The sequence below is a fragment of the Colossoma macropomum genome, unplaced genomic scaffold, assembly GCF_904425465.1.
Source record: "Colossoma macropomum unplaced genomic scaffold, Colossoma_macropomum, whole genome shotgun sequence".
NCBI classification, from domain to species: domain Eukaryota; kingdom Metazoa; phylum Chordata; class Actinopteri; order Characiformes; family Serrasalmidae; genus Colossoma; species Colossoma macropomum.
The window spans coordinates 12,881,987-12,890,494 of record NW_023494800.1 but is presented as its reverse complement, the minus strand read 5'-3'; positions in this window follow the sequence as shown (position 1 = coordinate 12,890,494).

Below are 8,508 nucleotides of genomic sequence, written 5' to 3'. Positions count from 1 at the left end.
CATAAAATGCTCACACATTTCTTTGAAAAAGCCAGAGCCCTTCATTTATTACAGTTCTAGTCAAAATAGCCATCAACCTTGCATAAAGAAGGAGAAAGTAGGAGGAAAATAAGTGAAAGAATTAAACTGGAGCTCCAAAAATGATTAAAAGATAAAGAGAACATGGGACTTCTAACAACTATGCAAGACCTGGTAGACCACCAGATAAACAGCGCCTTAAGGTTTCATCTTTGTGAAATAGGAGAAAATCAAGCTCCACTCTTGCTTCAGATCTGAAAAAGTCCAGAGGTGTTTCTGTCCATCCTTCTACTGTTAGAAGACAACTCAGCACTATGAGTCTGAAAAGAAGTGTTGCTGTCAAGAAAAGAGAATGCACAAAAAAAATGCAAATCAAACAAAGAAGCTGCTGGTGGTCTCAGAACAAGGGAGTGACCATAGTCTCCCAGAGTCCAGACCTAAACACTGTGTTTGGGAATACTTGGATTGTGAGAAGCAGAAAATGTAGCTTATAAATTTCTGCAGAATTTTATGTTAAATCTATGTTTTTGCTTTTTACTTGTACTTGACGGCACTTTTGACTAGAAATAAATTAAATGAAAGGTAGTCTCTGACTTTCGTACAACACATTCATTTTCATATGTGACCCTGGCCAGGACATTATGAGGCCCATTAGCTTACATAGACCCTGCTGCGTTTAAACACACAACGTTTTAGACCAGGGTATATTGCCATGTCTGTTGCAGTTTTCTTCTATTGGAGGTTGTCAGACCTTTTTAACTCTTCAGCCCATCGATCGATCGCATGCCTACACACACAGGTCTGTGTAATGGAGTTTGGAGGCTGTCCATGGTATGGATCGTTACCTCGCTCTGCTAGCATGATCCTGCTGGACTCCTGCATCGATGTGCTGATTATGTGTGTCTTCATCCAGAGGCCAGCCTCAGGGGGGTCCTGAGTCAGGCTACGGCTATACATCACCAACATACAGCCCTACAGGGGTCTCTCTCTCTATCTCTTACACGCGCACTCTCCCACACACACATTTTGCCTCCCTCACTGTGCCTGCTTGAATGAATAAAACATGATCAGGGAAAGATATTCAGCAAGAAAAAGTGAGCTCAGTGCATTAGTGAGCATATATTGAGAAGGACTTGAGATTAAATGAATAAAAACAGAACAGATGATAGCTTATATTTAGCCATTGTGTTTCCCAGTAGTGGAACACATTACCTTTATTTTTGCTGAGTCACTGCATCTTTCTTGGATGGAGGCTAGAGAGCAGAACATCCTAAGGGGTGATTTAGCAGAAGGTATTGTCCAGAGATTTGAATCAGCAGCTACTCTGCTTCATGTTCCGCTACAGTACTTTATCATAGAGCCCAGAATGCTTACGTTGCAACCTACAGCTCTCCACAGTATGACTGGGAAAGATTATGTTCAAGGAATCTCTCAGATTCATTCAGTTTTCAGAGCAACCACACGTGTGTCTAATTTACAAAAAAGGTTCTTAAAACCTTTTTTGCAGTAGCCATAAAGTGCAATGTCCACCTGTTTTGAAGGTCCCTCTTTTTTTTTTGCTCTCTGCATTTTTTTCTTCAGCAATGTTGAAGAAATATATTTAGATGGAAAATGTGTCTAATTTACAAAACCAGAATCAAACTAGCTTTTCATTTTCCTAAATGAGCAAGAAAGTCAACAATTAAAAAGTATTTTCACCGTGTTTAACTGCTATTTTTATTTTGGTAGCTGTGCACAATTTCATGAAATGAAGAAAGCAGCAGACGTGCAGTCCATTTAATCTCAATGCAGCCATCATTATTTTCACAGCAGGGTGTTCTTATCCCTTCCCTTTTACTCCTCATTGCTCACTAGCAGCTCAACACAGTCACAACATTTTACATACAGAGAGCCAACAGTGTCCTAGTTATTCTGAAAACAGAGTCACAGGAAATATGTATTGTTTAATCATATTGATTAAAAATATCTGAGTCTATGTCCATTCTGCTGGGCAAATCGGCCACTTGAGCCGCTGAGAAAGTGAGAAAGAAAGAAATGCATGGTCATTTGTAATATAATCCTATTTAAAATGTATTCAGACCAAATGCAAATGTTGCCACTCCCAGAACAAAGCATTATGATGACAACTGGGAAAGTTAAACCACTAAGGCTAGCTAGCAGAAAGTTACTTAACCAAGAAATGATAAAAATAATAAAAAACACATAAATCTTTTGGATATCAGAGTGAAGAACTGCAAGACCAAAGTGCAGAAGGGGTAAGTTAGCCAGTTTATTCATCTGCACTAAGGCTACAGATAGCTAGCTTAAAGCTAATGTGCTATGACACACTGGCTAATTAACTAGCTAGCTAACAAAGAATCACTTTAGTCAGGGGTTGTGTTGTCATTATAGTTGTGGTGGGCTGGTCTAGACAAAAGTCCAGAACTGAATTTAGTTTTTAGTGCAGCCCTGGGGCCTAAAGAAAGAGGGTAATAAAGGAACCAGTAGTAGAAAACCAAAAGTGGTTCATCTCTTTCACCTAAGGCAGTGGTCAAAAATGGTCCTTAAGGTGTACCTTCTTGCGGAGTGTAGGATTTTCTTCAAAAATCCTTAATTGGCTGGATCAGTTTTAGGTAAAGAGGTTTCAGCATGTTGGATGCAGGTTGGAACTAAACTCAGGAAAGTAGATCCCAAGGAGAAGTGTTGCTAAATTTCACATGTTGGGAAAAATATACAACACAAAATTTAGCCTGTGCAAAAGTTGTGGCACATTTTACATTTAAATTTTTTCCCCAATATATTAATTTCAGCAAATAAATGCCATTTTAAATTCCTATTAGAGGATGTGTTGATTTTTTTCACTTAAAAAATCAACAAAACGTGTAATTTGTTTAAACGTTTGTACGCGGCTGTATAAACTCATTATTGTTTTCCTTTATTATGAACTAATCCCCCACCCTGTCTCAAAATCCCTTTTCATGTGCCATGAGCCTGCATTGCTCATGACAGCAATAAATCAGTGGCCTCTCTCTCAGCACTCTCCTCATCACTGTCATGCTCATCCCAAGCCCATATGTTTCACTGCCCTAAAAACACTGTAGCAATAACTCACGTGACAAAGGGACGTTATTGGAGCCTGGCTGCATCTATCAGGCGTGCTTCTGCTGCAGTGCCATCTGAAACGGCTCCAAGTGCTCTGCAGTACTTAGAGCGGGCCTGTGCTGAATTTTAAAGCACGTCTCTCCACCCAGACGCAGCCACAAAAGCACCTTGAGCTCAGCCTCCCTTTCCACCAGGCTGATTTACACATTTAAAGGGGGATGATCTTCACCCGAGGATGATGGAGCAGACGGAGCCGCCACTGAGGGGCGCACGGAACAACAGAGAGATGTGCAGCGTCATTGGTGCTGCTTTTACTGCCCTGCATGAGTGCTCCCAGACTGCTTAGGCTGAAATGGGGCTGTGCTCTCAAGCACGTCAAGCACTCTCTCCAAAGGCCCAAAGATAACAGTGGAAAAAAAAACAGCAGCAGAAATAACTGAATCAAGCCAGTGATTAATGCGAAACATCTAATTCCATTACCCTCAGAGGGACAAATCCATTGTCCTTTGTAATGCCAGTGGTTAAAAAGCACTGGTCAAAGCTTTTTTAACTAGATTTGACTTTCTGGAAATATGATTAGTCTGCGCCTATTTTTTGTACAGAATGGCTTCAGGAAATGTAACAAATTTGCACAATTACAGTCTGCACCAGACTTTCACATTTCAGGAGATCTTGTCGGCAAAGCACACGGTTGCATTATCTGCAGCAAGTGCGGTCAAAGAGTTTGCAATGACATCACACTGCAGTAAAAGGAATGAAAAATCAATAATACTGACAGGAGACTGGTTGTGAATTAAATGGTTAAAGCATTGGCCATAAAGGTGCATGCAGTAAAAGCACCGCTTTGCTTTGGAGAGCTGCAGCTTTCAACTGGTTTCTGGTTTAAGTACCATCTGGTCAGTGTGTGTGCTATATGTGGGTGTGGTGTCCATGAAAATGCTGCTGGACTAAGAGAAAATGGCATAGCCATGCAATGCATGAGCCAGTCTGTAAGCCAGTCAGATGTGTGAGGCCTCAAAAGCAGTAAAAATAAACCCACTATACTGGAACTGGTTACACAAATGGCAGAAAGGAAGAATAAGAAAAAAGTCAAATATCAATATCTATAGGTCAGTATTTACGAAGGACAATAGTACACAATTCTCAGGGTTTAAAAGGAGGCTTTCAGTGCTGCTACTATATTGAAAAGAACTTAGTCATAGTTTATTTGGAATGCTCATACTCCCGGTAGCTTATACTACAACACTGCAATATCTGTTAACATAATATAAATCTATAGCATTTCTTAAGAAAGTTGAAAGACATATTAAACCACCATTACTTTTTTTTAGAACATACTTATATTAAAATAGCAGTAACACTTTACTACAGAGCATAACTTTAGCATAACCATGTCATAAACATGTCATGGCAGATGTTCTGTGCTATCATGAGTTGTCATCATAGATTATGTTCAGTAATATAAGAGTGCCATGTTACCACTAGCATTAATTGTCATGATAGATGATACAGTGTTTGATATCAAAACAGTTTATGTTTAGGATTCAATGCAATGCCTCGTAAAGAAGGAAATCAAAGTAGGGGCAGAAGATTTGTAGAGAGGAGAACTGCCACTCAGTAATGTCTTCTGTGTTTGTCAGACAATAGAGGGCTCTCCTGAGCGAGCTCAAAGTGAATGGGCTAATATGGAGCATTTGAGGAAAATCGTAGTTTGCAAATGCTTAAACATTTTTTATACCAATGCATTTATTTCCTAAACACAAAACAGCGTAAAACATTTTAACCCTGCTGTTATACTTTGGAGCGCTTTTAAACATGAAATATAGGACTGCTGCCTCAAGTACGTTCATGGTATCAGTGAAGGCAAACCTCTTCACTCAGCTAATGAGCTGCTTCGCTTGCCAACCAATCAGAACTCAGTGGCAGTAAGGGTAGCATCCCTGCTGCCCAAAACCCATTTGCTGTAAAATGTGCAGGTATGTTTTCTTTGTTTTGTTAGTGAAATGCATCCTTCTACTTTCCAAAAAATAAAGGTCCTGGCCACGTGGTTAGAAAGTATTTTAACTTTTCATTTTTGCTGTTTAACTCCATTCACCCCTATCTATTTAGGACTCACTCACAGGTGCCCACTGGCATTTTACAGTCATGTTTTTTGGTATAACAGAAGAAATAGGAAGCAGCCAGACTCCCCTTAAACTGGGTCTTGTGCTCTCATTAACATTGCCCAATGAACAACAAGCATGTTGTTGGTGAATGTAATGTAAGTTGTCACCACTTGAAAAAGTTCCCCCAATAATTCCAATTGAGTTTGTAGATGTGTTGTATGTACAGAGAACAAAATCTTTTTCCAGTAGAAGAACTGAAACATATGGGTAAGGTTTTTTTTTGTTTGTTTGTTTGTTTGTTTTTAACAAAAAGTACATCCTTCTCCTTTCCAGAATGAAAGGAATGTCCTGCACCATTGTACTCTACTTGGCCATCATGACAAACATTACAACATATATCATGACAGTTATGTTCAAGTAAAGTGTTACCAAAACAGTATTACAATATCTATTTATGTACAATATCTTATTTATTTTTTAAACAAACTCAGTAAGAGTTCATGCATTAATTTAACCTCTTGAAATGGTGTTAGACCCTCCTGTAATGTGTTTGCATTTATTTCCACATAATTCTTGAATAATAGTTCTTAGAATGTAGGAAAGATCCTGGGAAGGCTGTGATTCTAAGGGGTTAAACTCATGCTGCATTTTCATCTTAACATACATTTGCAAGACTACTGACTTTCCAATTCTCTGGTGAATACTGTCTGCAGGCTTTGGGATCACTGAGGTCATATTGATCGCATTTATCATCCGTTATCCTCGGATTTCTGTGGAGAGACAGGAAGAGTTCAATCGAGGAGTTTAAGCTGGCGTATCATATTGTAGATCTGTGAATAGTTATTATAAGCCTCACAGTAGGCACACGTTGAACATTAAAGATGGGTTACCTGAAAGAAAAAAAAATGTTTGAATGAGATTTTTCCTCTACATGAGCTGCTACGCAGGCCTTTATGATAGCGACAGGCTTAGTGTCTGATATATGAAAGACAATGAGCACATTTTCCTGTAGTCAGAGGAGTCGTTCATCAGACTGCTCAAATAGCCAAGATTAGAGTCTTCATCTGCACAAGGTAATTACATGCTATTCAGCAGGATGAATCTTCCTGTCTTCCCCCCAGCCCCGTCCAGACTGACTCTAATTAAAGTTGATACAATAACAGATGAGGCAAATGACATTCTGGCTTGTATGAACAGCCAGACTCTTTACACCTGTATTGTTAAAAATTATATCCCACTAGTTTTATCTGTGTGTGTAGAAGATCTTAAGCATGATATTTATATCACAGCTAATTCTGCAATAGTGTATAGTGCTAAACTCCAGTGTTCAGCATCATGCTCTAGTGATAGGGAAAGTCATTTTGCTGTGCACAGTACTGTGCAAAAGTCAGAGACCATGCTGCATTTATTTCATTGCTAGCTAGAACAACCATTAATTGCAGGTAATTCAACATAAACATAAATTTAACAGAAGCAAACAAACAGAAAACAGCTAATGAAAACTAACAGGAGACCGACATTTACAGCAAATCATCAAAGGTTTATCCATTTAGGACATTTGCTAAGTTAAACTATATGGACAAAAGTTTTAGGACACCTACACTTTATACCTACAGGAGCTTTTATGACATTCCATTCTAGTTCATCCTAAAGAAGTTTGATGGAGTTGAGGTCAGTGCTCTGTGTGGGCCAGTCAAGTTCTTCCACACCAAACTCACCCAGCCATGCTCACTTAGCAGTCCCACTCTGCTTCTATTCCACGATAATAGCACTTACAGTTGACAGGGGCAGATCTAGCAGGACAGAAATTTCAGAAACTGACTTGTGGCAGAGGTGGAATCTATGACAGTGCCATGTTTAAAGTCACTGAGCTCATCAGTATGACCCATCCTACTGCTAGTGTTTGTCTATCGAGACCGCAAGGCTATGTGTGTAATTTTATCCACTTGTTAGTAATGGGTCTGGCTGAAACACCTGAACTCAGTAATAAGGATAAAATACTTTAAAATATACTAAAAAATAAAATACTTTTGTCCATGTAGTATTTGTATTTGTTCCCACAACATAAGGTGCATCCCTAAAATGCAGCCATTACAGAGTGATGCATTCAAATCCTGTATAATCAATAATAATCAATGTAGCCTTTTACATTGAGCACTTTGGTTGTTTTTACCACCTGCAGCTATAGAAGTATGTACAAAAAAAATGTCAGTGGTGATTGCCTGGTAGTGCATCGCCCCACTAAATGATCCCCTGATGCAGGCCTGGACTGGTTGCAAATGTTCTACTTTTTTCTCTATTTTCATTGCTCAGTAAAGTCTTGTACCTGTCACATATCCTGTCAGACCCATAGCATTGAGTTGCCTTCTCACAATGGAAAGATGGACAGAAACATCTTTGGATTTCTGAAAATCTGAAGCAAGAAAGGATCATTTTTTTTCAGTAGGTCTACCAGGTCATGGTTGTCCCATTTTCTTTATGTCTTTTAATCATTTTTAACTCCATTTTTTCACTTATTTTCCTTTGATGTTCTCCTTCCTTATGCAGGTGGATTATCTTATGTCTTACGTCTTATTTTGCACAGTACTGTGCCACTGTGTGAGACGAAAGATCTGAAACACGATATTCATTGTTCATCATAGTTTTACCTTAATTTAGGGTTAGTTTAGTGATGCAAAGTTGTAAGCAGGCAATAGTGAATCTCTACTATTGCTCTAATAAAACATGAGAGAGGATGTCAGATTATGTGGTGTGCAGCCTAAATGTTAATTTAGTATCATAAGAAATGAAATTATGGTGGAATGATGGTAGAAGCAAACTGTCATTTGAAAATGCAATTATATTATTATGCAGTGATTTATGAACCGATCAACGAAGAGTTTTCCCATTAATTGTTGATATAGGTGATGCTAGGCATGTCTTGGTAGACGCTGTCCAAGGTGCTGAAAGCATCAGGCTCCCTGATTGACTAGTAAGACTTCACTGCTGAACTCCATCACACAAAACAGCGTCACGTATCTTCATTTTGGCGCTTCGTAGTTCAAAGAGGACCGTATGTATGTGATGATGCCATCAAATACTCTTGTTCCTCTTTGTGCCATTTCTCTACATTCGGAGACGAGCCCACCCACATAGCCTCACCCCCACGTGCTCTGCTTGACCATGAAGCCCAACCACTGATGAAGAAGAGCCTGCACCGAGCACTGTTTAGTCCCTCCCACTCCGGCGGATCAATGGTCCAGTCAGAATAGTCCGCCCACCTTTTTCGCTATATAAAGTCCGCGCACGAGCTATCTGGGCGCTG